At 33.3% G+C, this 18,020-nt stretch overlaps 1 protein-coding gene across 2 annotated transcripts in view; it reads left to right on the forward strand.

Moving 5' to 3' along the window:
- The window catches only part of LOC115446191 (phospholipid phosphatase 2), a 141,806-nt gene that overhangs the window by 21,029 nt on the left and 102,757 nt on the right, over positions 1-18,020 (forward strand). Inside the window, exon 1 of one of the 2 annotated variants that reach the window (XM_030172758.2) lies at positions 8,230-8,469. The exons of the other annotated variant lie outside the window; for it this stretch is intronic. The gene's annotated coding sequence lies outside the window, so the exon portion shown is untranslated. Of the gene's footprint in view, positions 1-8,229; positions 8,470-18,020 lie in introns of those variants that run through there. 2 annotated transcript variants of the gene reach the window in all.

Consider the following 18,020-nt stretch of genomic DNA (forward strand, 5'->3'; position numbering starts at 1 on the left):
CGGTTAATTAACTAGTCAATGCAGACCTAATTAAATAGAGTTTAATAATGTACCTTTTTATTATTGGCAAAAGCGGCTTTCACCCGATCGATTAGGACCATTAATGAGTGTACATGCCAAAAGTTAAAACAGATATTTTGGTATGTAAGTGGAGTGAATTGGCAAAGATATTGTTATGTAAGTTGCGTGATGCTTCGATACTTTATCTGTACGACATCGCTTACCATCAGGTGCGGTGCGACTGCAGTTTTAGTTATATTTTGTTTTTTATATTTTTTCCTGGCACGACAAAGTGACTACTTTGCCTTGCCAAGAATAAAATATACAATAAAAATAATATATTGTATTTTATTTTCGTCCTTAAACCTCAAAATAGGTACTGCTTTTATAAAAAAACTACTTAGTCATAGGTCGTGCTGCTGAGCACGCCACAAACTTATAATTAATTCACAATGCTATAAAACCCATGCCTACATACTACAATATCGTTTTGTATTGTAGTCAGCCACAAAAGTAGGTAAACAAATTCAAAACGCTTTTACAAGTTTACTTCAATAGAAATATTATTTTATCTTAATTTAAAAAAAGTTAACCCTTTGAGGTTTGTTGATACTTATACTAAAGATATATAAAAGGATTTGAAATATTGTAATGTAAGTAAGTATGTAATGATAATGTAGGTAGATATTGCAAGGTTGACTTTTCGGACGATCTACATCTTAGTCCGCCTCATGACCATGAAGGCTGCAGTCTTCGAAACGTCGGAAGAAATTTTGAATACAAGAAACCACGGTAACCGGTTGCCAGACTTCAAAATACTGTGAGCTCATTCTGCGTAAAACGGACCACCATAGTTAAAATTAAAAATTTTATAATTGTAAAATGTAGGTAGATGTTTGAACTTTGACTTTTCGGATGACCAAGACCTCAGTCCACCCCGTGAGCACGAAGGCTGCAGTCTTCTATACGTCGAAAGAAAATTATAATAAAAAAAACCGCAATAAAATCCGAAAAGTTTATTTTAATGTCTAACATTCGTGTAAACAAAAGAAATCATTATATATTATTGTTAAGCGCCATTTCCACTTAGTTTTTACAAAATAGCTGACTCATGCGACGTCGCGTGGCATTGGGTTGCAGTCATTGTTCACGAGCATTGTTGAAAATGGAGCCGCGAGTCTTCAAACAAACGTTTTACTGCACAATTGTTTAAATTATCGGAAGTTTTGTTTTGGTTTTAAAGGTGTGACACGGTTTCTGAATATTGTAGTTGATTTTAATGTAGCAAGTATTAAGTATTATCTTGTATTGTACAAGTGTAATTCATGGGCCTCTAATATGAAAAGTTTTCTTTTTCCAAATGAATCACATAAGTTTTTATTTCTAAGTCAAGAAGGGGGTCAAGTGTTTCTCATAGGGTGAGGGTTTCATTTCTCTTAGGGTGGGTGGGGGTGATCGAGGATCCGTTATTTGATACGTAGTTCGTCCTCGCTCCTGTGAAAAGTGTTAGTCAATCGCGCTGGCCAAGTGCAGGTTAGTAGACATTTAATACTTTATATTTTTCTTTAAATATTACAAACAACAGATTCCAGCACAAACATATTCTTTAGAACCGTAATTTGCTAGATTATGGAACAATGTGATAATGCCTATCGTGATATAGTTAAAATATCCTATTTTTAAACAATGCTTCAATTGTTAATTTCCGACCTTTTTTTATTGCTTTGAATGACGAGACGAGCCTGCCGTTCGCCTGATGGTAAGCGATACGACCGCCCAGAAACAGCAGAAACACAATCCAACACCTTGAAGTACAAAGGTTTGTTTGGTATTCCACTGCGCTCGCCATCCTACGACATGAGATGTTCAGTCTTATTATGTACACTAGTTACACTGCCTGCAATGTCCTTGAAACCGGAACACAACAGTCACTACACACTGTTGCTTGGCGGCAGAAATAGACATTGCTGTGTTACTACAGGCGGACTCTCACATATGAGAGACCTACCACCAGTAGAACTATGAGAATCCCGAATTCCCCGAAATGAGAACTTTATAATCCAATCCAATTTCAATAAATTCATGTTCGCGCTCAGCTTTGTACGAATACACGTCCTAACAATACATGTAAACGACAATAAACAAATATGCAGATTTCCTAATCATCCTCCGACGTCTGTCCGTTTGTCATTTACTCACAAACACCTTATCATTTTTTATCTCACGCTGCGAAGCAAAAATTATCTTGTTCTGTAAAACAGGTTTACATAACAAAGGCTACGGTAATTGGTTTTTAATTGTTTAACCTACAAAGTACGTATTAGCGACTGCCTCGTTGGCGTAGTTGTAATTCGGCTAGGAGGATTCAGTTTAGTTCAATACGTGTTAGCAATGGAATTCGTCACTTTACGAGAATTATTTTTTGATTCAACGAGCATAGGGCTGGTGGTTAACGTTCGTTGTTAACACTTCTATCATATAGAGATTCTAGAAGATGTGTGTAAGGAATAAGTTACGTCTAATTGGTTGTCTACAATGCCAAAGCCTATGGTTGTCTGTAACAGATTGCATTGTGCGATAAGATCGCCATTTGTACTTTTTTCTCTTTTCTTGTTCTGTGATTATTGTCTCTGGTGTATAATAAAGTGTAATAAATAGAAAAAATAAAGCGTCACACAGACGTTGGCAACTTGTAGCTGAGAAACAGTAACCGCTATGAAACTGACAATTGAAACAACTTCGACGAGTATTTGTTTCAAAGATATTTAATGTTTCTTGGCGATGAGTACTGTGTAACGGTTAATTATTTTAATACAATGTATTAATTATTTTAGTATTAAAAAAATAAGTATCACAAACTAAAGGTAATAAGCGTAAGGGGCTATAATTCCACAGCTGTAAAGTTAATTTGCTTATCCGACATGTTAATATAAATAGTTGGGTAGCGCTTAAATTTTAATTCAATATGTTGTTAGTGGTAAATGCTGTGTTCACCTATTAGTAGCACACATATCAGATGCTGTACCTTATTGCTTTTTTAATATTGATTGATGTAATATGTAGTGCTGTTGGTGTACCTTATTACAAATAAATAAATAGTATTAATTTTATTTACTAATATTTAAAATGTTTCATCTAGCTCAAACTAAAGGTACAGTAAGCATAAGGCATTATAATTTCACAGCTGTAGGCTTATTGTCTTAACAGGCGTTTATTTCGAAAAATTGAACTACTTTCAAAATTTACAGGAAAATATAATAATTCCAAGTATATTGAGTATATAACTGAATGTCGAATAAATGTCGCTAGCCATTTAGCCTTCCAATCATTCATTATGATTCATTTCAACATATTTATAAATTAACCGCAATACCTTAAAAAATTAGTAACTAAAGCCAAATAAGTTCATTTAAACGTTTTTAATTTTTCAAGAATTTAGGTGATAAATTATGGCATATATAGAAATAAAATCAAATAAACCACAAACGTATATTGTATGTATCTAATAACCAAATAAAACCGCTTTTAGTGACGTCGGTTGTTGTCGAGCTGTCGGTTGAATGACAGGAAATGTGATGCGGCAACGAATTGGTCTTTTATGTTCGCGCCCAGTGTAAACGTAACAATAGTTCGCTATAGATACATATCAAACAGCATAGATTATTTTATATGACGCACAAAAATGGAAAGCAAGTTTTTGTAAAATATAGTGCTAAGTAATTGAAATTCATTTAGTAGTGACGTACAAGATTATTCATTATTGAGCCGTTGATATAATGTAATTAATTAAATTCATATAATATTTTTTTTTATTATTACTTTTGGCGGGAATCGTGATTGCTCAGTGATCGATTTTAATATTTTTTTACTACGTAAGTATTCGCAAGCTATCTAATTGTATTAGTTTGTGCAATACATTCATTTTACAGTCAACTACAGAAGTAGTTGAACGAATTCAGAATTTAAAATTATTTTTTCTTCACTAATATAAATCAAAGAGTTGACTTTTTTAGATAAAGGAAAAAATCTATTGCGATTAAAGTTAATGTGTTAGAAGTTTTAATGTCTTAAATTTGTTCAGATATTTTTGTGGCAGAATGTATATATTATACCACTAGAAATTTCATGGAGGGAGGCCATTAAAACTATAAGTAGTATACTCAAAAGTTGCTTATACTCAATACCTACAGACACAAAAGATGTTATTAAAGCACATTATCGCTTGAAACCGATAGAGAACTCGTTTGCCTCGATCCATCGATCGATACAAGCTGAGTTCAATCGCTTGATAAACATCTGTGTAGAAAACACAGATGTGACAGTGGCTGTGTGTTTGATTACCTTTGCAATTTAAACGTCAATCTATCTACTGAGTTGATTGTCTTTTTTTTTAATAGTTTATGGAAAATTTATGTTACCATTAGTGGCATAATGTTTATGTGTTTTTACAACTACAGTAAAAAACATACACTATATTACTCGTCGGTAAACATACGTAAGACTAGGCAGTATGTTCGAAAGACTATAGTCTGTCCTCTAAGGATGAATAAAAAAAATAACTCGTCAGTAAATTAACATTACAGGTTTAAGTGGTAGATCTTACACTGAGTTTTAACCGATTATACCTTTCTAAACCTAATATATAATATACACTGCCGCGTATTGTATAGTTCGATGTATTTGCTGCCGAGTACTCTTTTCCCGCCTATAAATGAAGTTATTGACTTTTTAATTAACGTAAAAGCAATTACGGAGATATGATTTTATAATATCTGATCATCCATATTAACAAAGTTAGGCTAACTGCGGCGAGCAATTTTAATTGTACGTTACGGTACTTAGAATATACTATAGTAAGAGTTACATTCTTCGTAAAAAGTTTTAAGTTTGAATTAGTTAACAATTTATTATTTAATATTACGAGAAATAAACTTTATAAAAACAAAACATAATTTGAGGTTTATAAATGATGAATTTAAATCAACACCAATAAAAAGGTTATACGTAATACAGAGTCTATAATTGCTAATGGACTGCGTTACCGTAAAATTCCAAATGAATTTGTAAAATAAATTCGTCGGAATGACTTTGATATAATTGATATTGAAAATATAACACTATAGTGCACGAAATACAGTTTTTTTTTTTACAATCCGCTGTTAAAGCAATCTATTCGACCTTCGTAATCATTCGTTTCGAAGTTCGAACGTCGGAACACTCACGACTATTCAAATGAGTTCTCCAGTATGAAAAAGATCATCCGTTGGAATGTGTTAATTATTTTTTTCATATCTTTTTTAATATTTATTTTTTAAATATAGAACATTAATTTTAAATAAAGAAATCGTAGTTTGTTTTTCTTTTTATAAAATGAATTCTTTGGATTCATGAGTGTTTTTTTTTAAGGACTAGGTACAGTCTCACATCGAGTGGTGCCATTATTTTTTTTTCTAAGCAGCAATGCGCAGGGAATGCTGGGTTTCGGTTATAGTGACTAGCATTTGTACCTAATGTTTTTCACTATTAAGTGGTAAAGGTCTAATCTCTCACGCTGCTAGAGTATTTCGGTATTCAGGTAGCTGTTATTGTTAAAAGACACTAGTAACGCTATCCAGGCGACCTATTTAAAGGCTTATTTTACAAGTTTCAATTACACTTTACATGTCAATTATCGTATTAAGCAGCTAATGTATATAGTACCTACTTATATCATTACTATTTATTCTGGAGCATTATATTGCGACTTTTGCATTTGATCGGCTTATACATTTATGTTGCGAGTAGCATTTAGTAAGATATGAAATAGCCCATTAGTCTTTTAAGCATTACAAATCTCGAAATAGGAACTAGCCATATTTGCAAATCTCGCACAATCCTTTGTCTGTGTGGAATGGAACGAAATCAATGACTATAATTTCAATGTAGTCATGATGAACAAATGTTGATATAATCATCAACACGATTGCTGTTCTGACCTTTGAAAGCATACATAACTTATTGATCGCGTAACTCGGCTTAAAAGTACTATATTCAACCATCCCCCTTTCCACCTAATATTTTTCCAAGTAACAAATGATTTGTTTTAGACGTTTTAAGACCGACAAACTTTTGTTATTTTTTTTCAAATGAATATAAATTTCAGTCAGTGCACATTTTTTCGCTTTATTTAACACCACAGCCGCGCTCTCCGGATACAAAAATCTGATCACGGTCGCGGGTGCTTGCAATCAACATATAGCGACTGACCCACTGCCATGCAAATAAATCCCGGAGTCTGGTAGATAGGAGAGCATGATTTACTCGGGACCATCCCATGCCATCCCATGTGCCTTGCTACATAAATAAAATAAAAATTAAATGCTTTATTCATCACGTAGGCGAATATAGTTGCGCTTATGATAATTATTACTCCAATGAAGTCGCTTACAAAACTACAGACATTTTATAATGGACACAAAATTTATGATGAAGTAAACAAGAAAGCCAGCTCGGGATGGCACGAAAGAACTAAAATAGAGATTAGACTCTACGTAGTAACTGTTTTCACCTGAGAGTCCGCCAACATCGTTAGAATAAGCTAAAATATAAGAGTACATCTTTGTAAATAGCTCTTTAATATTTATGACAAGTTGAAGGTCGGACTAATTTGAGACCAACAAAAAATGGCGAACTATCTATGACATTGCTTTTTATTATAATGAGCGCTAGATAAATTTTGTATAAATGTATTAGGTAGTCCGTAGAAACGATTTTCATGATTAATGCGTATTTTTTTATCTAAAAGGCGAGACGAGTAAATAATAATACAAGTAATTTATTTCGGACAACAGACTTCTATATAGGGGTTCATAACAAAAGTATCTTAAAAATGTGTTTAGTAAATGAGAATACAAAACTACTCACGTGGTCCACTATGGCGGGCTTTTACCTTGTGTACGGTGGTCGCTATCCGGGCGGATATAAAATATATCCTACCACCAGTAAATCTTTTCAACTTGTTAAAATGTGAAAATATAAGTCTATATTGCACTGCGCTACGCTCTTGAACAGGAAACAATATTATAATATTCAGTTAAATAGAACTCAGTAATTACAATTATAATATATAATATATTAATTTCAATTATAGTCTTTGATGTATTGCATTCGCTGTACGTTACAATGCCGAGGTCCCGGATTCGAATCCCGGGTCGGCCAATGTGATATTGGGTTTTTCTGCTCATTATCATTGCAGTCAGGTATTTGTACCCGATACGGCAATAGGCTCGGCCCCTATCACATCATGGGACGGAATACACTGGCAGAAAGTGGGTGACCTGGTTGCCCCTCTGCCTACCCCTTCCCCTACGCCTTGAAGGCGTGAAGTGTGGTGTGTGTGTAAAATCATTAAGCTACGGGAATCGATGCTCCACCCTTCGTTTTTCCAACTCGTGTGTACAATCATAGAGGTAATTAATGCATTAGCTTCGTTCGTGTTACGAAATAGTAGCGTAATTGAATTTTCTACGAGCTCCAATTATTTGCACGCAATCATTATAATTACGAGTATATTTCATTTGCGATTTTTACAATTAAAAATAATCCAAGCATTTATTGATCGTAGAATTCAATTGAATCATTATGCTAATTATAAACGTAAAACAACTACCTACTTTAGTCATCAGTTAATTGTTACATTAGAATTAACATAATTATACAAATGTATTATACATTTATGTATGTATAATGTTTATCTATATATATAACAATAATTGGCAGTCGGCATATCAAATGACTTCATTGTTGTGTTTAAGTATTGTCATGTAGTAACTTTGTTACTACTGCCATCTAGCGGCGAGTAGTGAAGACATTATTCCACGCCATCTATTGGCGAATAGTATTAACTGTTACGAACTAAATTTGGCGCGCGTTTGATTTTATTTTTGCACTAGGCAGTTAAACTCATAAGTAGGTACTAATTGAAACCACAAATCACAAGAATAATAAGTTCACTAATAGTTTACAACGTTAGGGAACAAAAAATAACAGTTGCATAATCTTTCACTTTATTTGTTATTTTGTGGGCAAGTTTATTTGTCCAAAAATTGGGTTGGTGTCCAACGTATCCATCTGTATCTTTCACAATGAAGAAACAATAAACAGACCACATCCGTCGTCGAATCTCTCGGTGTGGGTGCACTGCGTCCCTCCAATTTTTTTAATTCTGAGACTCTTGCTTGCGTGTTAGGGCCGGCGGTAGTATCGAGTTAGTCGCCGGAGACACATTGGGCTGCATGAACGTGTGTTAGTTCGCGCCATTTTACTCACGAATGCGATCGAAAGTATAGACGAAAAAAGTTTTTAATATTATTTTTTTTCTAACGATCTGAACCCTGTGTTGTGTTAGTGGAGTGTTTTCGAACTTTTTTGGAGAATAAAATGTATGCTGATACATTTTAGGCTGTGTAGCCATATCGAAAGAGAATTTATGTAAGTAAAAGTTTGTACGAATTGATTGTTTAGAATATTTTACGATGGTTTATATTGAGAATATTTAGAAATTTAAAATAAATGTAAAGATGAATTAACTAAAATTGTTAGGACCGGGCTGACTAATTATTTGGTTATTTGTCATAAAATTAATTAAATAAAAACGTTTTATTTTGGCTCTAATGGGTTTTTAATTTATTAAGCTATAAGTGAAATAAAAATAATCAAGAAAATAATTAACTATCATTATTAATTTGAGGTTCAATATAATACCATGTTGTTTTTAAATTAGCCGCACTTATTTAAATTTTATTACTTGTAACACATTATATAAAAAGAATATAAAATATTTTGTCTACCTATTCAAAATTAAGGTTACTTATTTTTTTGTTGTACTTATTTTTTTCTAGCTATTTCGTGTCAATAAAATAAGTAATTTAACTTACAAAAAAGAAATAAACATTTAAGTAATATAATCTTATTTTAAATTTCCATGCAAGGCAAAGGAACCATAATCCGTACAGCCAAACACTAATTTCTAAAATCATACACGAATGCCAAATTATGATATAATTTCCTACAGATTCTCTTACAAAATAATCAATGAACCCATTCGAAACATACTGCAATAGTATATTTCCTGAGTGTCGGTGCATCGTGTGGCTTATCACCGCCTTGACCTTTGTTAACACTTGCGCGGTCATTTTTAACGATAACACTGTTTGTTCCGTGAACTTATTTTAAAGATACATTTTAGACACAAAATTGTCATCAGGTTGATTGTTTCCGTTAAAAGGCTTGTAAGAATCCGATTAGTATTATAAGTAAGTATTCCATAGATTACACCTTCAGTAGTAAAGGCTCGCGCCCAGCAGTGGGAAGTAGGGCATGCAGGCTATGTAGTTAAAAAGTCTTTGTGAATAAATGCAAGAACTCAATAAGACTTAATGCTAAGCTTAAGCTTAATGCTTAAGTCCGCCGCTTTCAAAGCGAAGATGCATTTGCACTAAACACAAAATAAATTTCTCATCCCTCGCATCAAATGCTACTACCCTTGTAAGTACCACTGCCATTATTTAAATATATAAATATGCTTAAAGAATTTAAAATGTAATTACTAAATTATTCAAGTCCCAAGTCTTCAAAACGTCTGGAGAAAATTGTAATACAAAAACCTGCGATAAAATTCGTAATATATTTTTATTTAAATAATTCAATTCAATTTTGAAGCTAATCAACACGAATGTAAAATTAAAAAAGCATACGTTTCTTTTTAACTCCATTTTAGGTTAATGTGCTATAAAAACTAATTTATAACTTTATCCGTCAATATATTATACACAAAATAAACAAACAACTTTATTAAATTTGACAGTGTAATAAAAACTTTTGTTATGGTGACTCCAGGAATGCCAATTAATACTATTATACTGGAAAAAAAAAAAACAAAGCGAATGGCGTAGCTGAATAATAGTGGCAGTAGTCATTAAAAAATAAAACGAAACGTATCTATAAGAGGCGTAATTATTTAAAATTACTTAAGATATTCACATTTACATAAATATAATAGGGATAAATATAATGTAAGTAAAAAAATAGCAAATATCTTTGAAAAGTTCTGAATATATAAATAATATTTTGGTAAAAAACTGCGTTGATAACTTAAATCTTGATTTAAATAATGACATATACGGTTTAATTATCTTACAATATTATGTATGAAAAGGCTGTTACATTACTGTTACAATATCGCTTCGGTTGATTTAATTCATAAAACATGCCCAGGTCTAATCGGTTCGGTAAAATTATAACAATTTAACAAGAATGACTTATCGGTCCATAAATATGACATAAAGAAAATAAAAGCCTTTTTAAATCATGTAAATAAGATCACAATAACTTAAACATACTTAAGACTCCAAAAACGGCACAATACACTTTAAATAGCCAGTGAATAACACCTTCTTAAAAAGCATGTATATTTAAATCCATTTCTAAAGCACGTGGGTAGTCGAAGATTTATAGCGTTGTCACTTCAGTTGAACAAGAGTGCTACCGCGGGACATTTACAGGCCATTTCGTTACACCAACTGACTTTTACAATCTATACTAATATTATTGAACAAATATGATTGCGACCTTCTTTCTAATGTAATTTATTGGGACTGGATAGTATTTCTTCTTAAAAAAAATCTGTACGCACTATCTTTCATGCTTCAAATTGTGTAATTCCTAATAAAACCTAACTTATATTATAAATGATAATTCAATATAATATTATCAATTATAAAGAGGAAAAGTTCTTATGTAGGGGCTAATCTCTGGTACTACTGAACCGATTTTGAAAATTATTTCAATAATTGGAAGCTAAATTATTATGAGTGCTATAAGGTTTATCCCGGGAAAAATAAAGCGGGACTTTTATCCTAGAAAACTTATCAACCGGACGAAGGCGCGGACATAAGCTAGTGTCTTATGAGACATAAAATTACTTTGATTTAATTTTCAAGTTCAATATAGTTAGGTCTCACATATGTGAGAACCCGCCTAGGCAGGTACCGGTGCCATATCTATTTCTGCCGCCAAGAAGCCGTGTGTAGTCACTGATGTGTTCCGGTTTGAAGAACATTATAGGCAGTGTAACTACTGGATATAGTGAAGCTTAATATCTGACGTCTCAGGATGGCCAGCGCAGTGGAATACCAAACAATACTTTGGAATTAAAGGTGTTGGATGGTGTTTCTACCGTTTATGGGTGACCATATCGCTTACCATCAGGCGAAAGGCCAGCTCGTTTCGTCAGTCAAAGCAATAAAAAACTACACAAACTTTAAACATTAGGTGCTTAAAGTCGCTGTTTCTGTGCTCTAGAATGAAAAAAAGGATTATAAACTATTTTGAATAACGGTCTTTATGCGCATCGAGAATGTTATAGAGAATTCTCAGAATAAAGAAGTACTTAATTAATAGAATATTTGAATATACAAGTCAAAGAATTAATTTACTTAAAAACGAATTACATTTCCTTATTGGAAATAACTTTTTCACTATTAGTTACTAACTGCGTAACATCAAATTATCAATATAACACGTAGAAACCAATTTAAACGCAAACAAACATTATTAAATACGATGTTTCATTAACAAAATGTGAAGAGGATATTAATTTAACTAATGAATAAAAAGACATTCATTTTAAATTTGAAAATAATTAACTTTTTTCTCAGCCAGTTCGAGCATTACGATTTAACTACATTTTAAATTCTCAGTAATTTCCAATTTTCACCGAAAACCAATTTCAAAACGCAGTAAATTAAATGTCGGATTAAATTAATGATAAATATAATTAATTTAATTAAGTTATCTATTGGAATTCACTCAAATCCCTTCATAAAATCGTAAGTGTTCGCAACCGGTCAAACTACGAAACTGGTCAATAAACATAATGTCCGGTTAGACCGAATAATTATTAAAAAAAATATAATTTTATTATAATCCAAAGGTATAGAAAGTTCATTAATTCCATAAGAGAGTTTAATATTGTACTTAAATAAATTATAGTTAGAGCATAAAGTATTAAAGTACAGTTGTCGACAGAAAGTTAATTCTATTAAGGCGTTAATATTGATAAACGTTTCGATCTGTCAATACATGTAAATAAATTGTAAATGATTATAATTTAATGATTCTAATTCAGAATTTCTATTAAGTTTGTTGTAGTTTCGATGGGAATATTGTAGATAAAATATTTCAAACATAACCTCAATGTTACGATACGATTGCCTTCCTGAGGTCTTGGGTTCGATCTTTGGATTGCGTTAAGTTTATCATCAATCTGGCGTCTGGAATTTGTGCCCAGTGTGATAGGCTTTCACCCTATCACATCATGGGATGAAGTACACTTGGCGAAAAGTTCATGCACTAGTGAGTTAGCGTCTCTGCGTAACCCTTTGGGGACAAAAGGCATGCGTGTTTACTTCAGACTGCTGGATGAATGAAGATTAGATCGTCTTAAATTTTCAATTTCTTGTTCCCGATATTAAAAGAGCGTCTACGCGTAATGGTTATTGTCATTCTGTTAAATAATTTATATTCCACATGAACATTGCGTAATATTGTGGCGATAGCCTAGTTGTAAGTGGAACGGACTGTCGAGACAAATGTCCGTAGGTTCAAAACCCAGGGTCAAGCACCTCTGACTTTTCCAAAGTTATGTGTTTTTTTTTTAAGAATTATCGCTTGCTTTAACAGTGAAGGAAAGCATCGTGAACCTGCATACCTGAGAAGTTCTCTATAAGAATTATTGAGGGTGCGTGAAGTCTTCCAATCCGCACAAGGCGAGCGTGGTAGACTAAAGCCTTACCCTCTTGGTAATAGAGAAGGCCCGTGCCCAGCAGTTCAAAGTATATAATACAGGGCGGATATTATTATTATTTATTGCGTAACTTGTCTACGTCTCCACTATCGTAAAAACTCAATATCTCAAATCCCTATATCCGCTATTATCAAGCTGATATGCACCTTAAAACTCAGGTGATGCACAAGATAGTGTTTCGATTTTTTATTGACATTCATGTGCTATACAATATAGAGTTTTAATATATATTTAGATTTGAAGTGCTATGTGAACACCAATCGTATTCTCGTTGGACGATATCCCCAATAGGCTTGCTTAGTGAGGAAATCGAAGGAAGTTCGCAAATACTATACAATTATTTTTTCTACCTAGACATTGTACAAGTACTCTTTATGTATTTCCCTTTATTTGCTACGGGAAGGGCAATTTACAGTTTTAGGGTGGCCTGAAAAAATAATATCAGCAATGTGAGAGGCAAATGTGTATTCAGCCACAAAACTGGCTAAACAAATTTAAGACTTTAAATCTAATAATATTGTGTCATTGGCAACAAAAAATTAACAAGTTAAACTACGTAGGGTTTTATTTAAGACAAACAATAATAAATTCTTCTACCATACTCATACGTGTACAGATCATTTTATATTGTGAAATTGTTCAGCTACTTATGTGGCTGACTGTATATGATATTGTTAAATTAATGATATATAAAATATGAGGGATATATTAATATTTATACAACATAGAAATATTTTCAATATCTTCAAAATACGCTCAAATAATACCCAATGAATAAAAAAAACCATTATTATTACTTACCAACATAATCAGTATATTAAAATTTAGGCCCACTAACATAAATTGCCAGATTTTATCTATTTTTACATAATCTTAACGTCCACGATGTGCAGATGTTACGTAAATCAAAATACGGGTTATAAGGTTATAAAAATACTGATAATTCTGTACATGACTACAGTGTACACCGGGCATTGTCCGCCGCAAGCTGTGAAATGACCTAATTAATTTTAACAAGGATATCTTACCTACACTTAATGGGTTATGGCTACATATTCTTTTAAATCGGATAATTGAACGCACTGTTTGTGTATTATAATATGTAATAATATAAGCCCTGTATTTTATATCTGCCTCTATTTCCCACTGCTGAGCATGGGCCTACTCTACTACTGAGAGGAATTAGTCCTTGACTAAGGACTAATTCCTCTACCGCACTAACCTAGCGTGGTAGACTCTACCACGCTAGGTTAGTGCGGATTGGCAGACTTCACGCACCCTCAAAATTATTATAGAGAAATTCTCAGGTAAGCGGGTTTCCTCACGATGTTTTCCTTCACCATTAAAGCAAGCGATAATTCACAAAGAATATAGATGTAACTTTAGAAAAGTTAGAAGTACACGTCGTTGGGTTTTGAATCTGCGGACATTCGTCCCGGCAGTCGATTTCACACTCAACTAGGCTATCGCCACTATACATATACGTGTCACATAATTTACATCAACTTGAAACTAATTCTAAGAGAACAGTCTGAACCTTACTTACTCTAACTTCTACAGGTTTAAGTAATCTCCTCCCATATTTCCATTGTTTTTCATCTTATAATAATAATAATAATATAATATCAGCCCTGTATTATAATACTGTCTCACTGCTGGGCACGGGCCTCCTCTACTATTGAGAGGGATTAGGCCTGAGTCCACCACGCTGGCCCAGTACGGATTGGTAGACTTCACACACCCTCAAAATTCCTATAGATGTATGCAAGTTTCCTCACGATGTTTTCCTTCACCGTAAAAGTAAGCGATAATTCACAAATAATACACACATAATTTCTAGAAACATCAGAGGTGTGTGCCATTGGGTTTTGAATCTGCGGCATTCGTCTCGGCAGTCCGTTCCATACCCAACTAGGCTAACGCCGCTTTTTAAAATTTTGCATCTTACGAATGATGTAAATTGCTTTGCGAATAAATAAATAATTAAGTGTTCGTGAGATCGATGCATGCATATTTGCTTCGTTAAAGATGAACATCTAAAAGTATATCGGTGTACTTTCACCAGTTGTCAGAAATTAAAATAAGAATGGAAAGCAGACTAGCGCAAGATGTACCGTTGCTTTGGAATATCTATACTAATATGAAGAAGAAAAGTTTGTAGGTTTGAAGCGGCTTATCTTTTTGTATGGCCATGGTAAAGTGACCGCACCGCACCAGATGGTAAATGGAGTGGGGTCCAATAGAATGTCGACTGACGAGAGATGATTACCCCTCGGCAGTCGATACAATTATGCCGGCCTGTTGGAACCGGATATACACAGGCTGATCCCGGAACGCGGCTTACGTGGGCCATATGGCGGGTTTAAACATCTTGTGCACGTTGGTCGCTATCCGGGCTAATATAAAATATACCTAGTTTAGGTCAGCAAAATCTGAACTACTGAATAAATTATGATTGTTTTTTCTAATAAGACATTAATCTTGAATGCTATCGTGATTTATCCCGTAAAAACCTACACGTAGGCAAAGCTGCGGGAAGGAGCTAGTATTAAAAAACTTATAATTATGAATGCACTTAACATTAATATCTTAACACCTGTCTTAAATTAATGTGTATTTTATGGTCAATAATTCTATTAAACTTATTTTGGAATTTAATTAAACGGTAATAAAGATTTGTAGAGCGCCGATAGCCTAGTTGGTTGTGGAACGGACTACCGCGACGAATGTCCGCAGGTTAAAAACTCAAGGGCAAACCTTAGACTTTTCTATAATCATGTGAATATTCTTGGCAAATTATCGCTTGCTTTAACGGTGAAGGAAAACATCGTGGGGAAACCCATGTGGGTTTCCCCACGATGTTTTCCTTCACCACAGGGTATGTACAAGGTATGTACCTTAGTTCTCTATAAGAATTTTGAGGGTGTGTAAGTCTAGGCAGCGTGGTGGACTAAGGCCTAAGGACTAGGCCCTCTCAATAGTAGGGGAGCTCGTGCCCAGCAGTGGGACAGTATATAATACAGGGCTGATATTATTATTATTATCAAGATGTTTTAGCCGTTCTATCATGTTCAATGATAAAATCTACATTACTTCATAAATCTAGATTACAAAGCCTGAAAAACGGTTTAGTATCTTTGAAGATTAATATTTTTCAAGCATAATTGATTAGCAAACAAAGAGATGTACGCAACATTAAATGTAATACTTATGTAGGTGTTTGAGTTTACATAAATAATCTTCGACAACACCTTTATTTATAAATAGCTTTTGTTCTTTATTTCTAAATAGTTGGCGCATCCGACCGTGTGAAATATTTTTTCGGAATATAAAGCCCCGATTTATACTTTCTCGAGATAAAATAGAGCTATGTTTAAAGTTAGACCTTTAGCATATTTTTTTTTCAATTTCTATAACGTACAGACATCGGCCCTTTACATTTTTATTATATGTTCGCACAGTAAGTTTAATACAATTTCTTTCTTTAGCCTTAAAACACTTCATAGTTAGCCAAGTAATGTTAATTTTAGTGTTACCACTAGCTAGTAAGACAGAGCTAAATTATTATTACAACTGAAATCAGAAAGAAACAGACAAATGGTTAGTAGCATAACAATTTATAATAATAATTAAATAAATATTATGTAAATACATCAAATATAGCGCTTAAAATATCGACAACCATAATTCGTTGTTATAATCTTAAAATACAGCGGGTAAACCTGATTTACAAACGACCAATGGGTCAACATACCTATGAGTCGAGATTGACCTAAAAACTCGGCATCTGACCGACGCAGCGAACGTCCGGACACTCCGGCTGTCGGCACTGCGCAGGATGCCGGTCAATGGGAATAATGAAGATGCGTCCGCTATCTCCGAAATTACGTCCAATATTTACCTCTTTAATAACTTTGTTGTAGTCAATCATATGCGGAATAGTTTTGAACTTTTATTCGTAATGGCAATTAAAAGGCATTTTATTCAAATATTTCTAGCCCTGTATCTAAATATTAGAAACGCAAAACTGCATTTCGGTTTCGAATCCTTATATAAATCAAACATATTCGCCATTTTTACACTGCCAACCAATCTTCGTTTAATTAATGCTTAGCTATAAATCGCTTTAGGTTATGCTATAATATGCTTCAAACAGTAAATTGTTTATATCACAACACTACCTACCCTTTTGGTACAAAGCTGCATGTTTTTTATCTCTATCATCATCCAGCCACAATGACCTAATTAACAGACGTCCGAAAGGAAAACGTAAAAAACATCACAGCAGTTGGTGTTATAAGGAAATCCATTGTTCAAAGGCTTGTCATAAACGCAGAGTTATCGCGGAACTGCGTTACGATCAGTGACGAAATGTTTTACGGGTTTTTTCACATATTAGTACAAAAATAAGAATGTTGTTTATAGATTTTATTAATGTAATGCTGCTAGCTTTTACTAGCTTGAGGAATTCGGTTTGGAATATAAAAAGTAGCCAAACCGCCATTTATAACCGAATTCAAAAAAGGAAGAAGTTCTCAATTCGACTATTTATAAATTATCCCAATCGCTTTTTTCGAACTCTTTTAAAAAAGGACCAATCAGAACATAGTGTTTTTGAAATTACAATTGAGTTATTTTTAATGTTCATTCTTGGAATTGATGATTGAGATTGCTATCCTTTATTAAAAACGTTTATAAGTGCTCTCTTGGAGTTGGAGCTTATTCCGTACCAAATTTCATCAAAATTTTGTGCTCATGTGATGGTTATTCAATCTACCGTGAAATACCGAAACACTGTTATAAAACACTTCATATTTTTTTCCATAGTATCGTGATTTATACGTTTTTAATGTCCATATTGGATTGGCATCTGTAAATATTTTATTTCTATATTAATATCTAACGACGCTGTGACATCTTGTCACACAGACATTTCTTATAAGAAAACGATTACCAATTGCTACTAACTTTTGGAGAATAAGTTTGGTCCTGATATTCGGTCTATAATTAACTATACAGGAGCCTTATTCTGTATGACACTATAAATGCATAACGCCGTCGTGTCATGTTATCTGCGTGAAATTGATTTTTTGAATTGAAATTCGTGTGTTACGTTATTGTCAAAATAACTTATATGATAGAGAATAAGGCCCCTGTTTAATATCTTTGCATGGTT

This window comes from Manduca sexta, chromosome 16 (assembly GCF_014839805.1).
Source record: "Manduca sexta isolate Smith_Timp_Sample1 chromosome 16, JHU_Msex_v1.0, whole genome shotgun sequence".
NCBI classification, from domain to species: Eukaryota; Metazoa; Arthropoda; class Insecta; order Lepidoptera; family Sphingidae; genus Manduca; species Manduca sexta.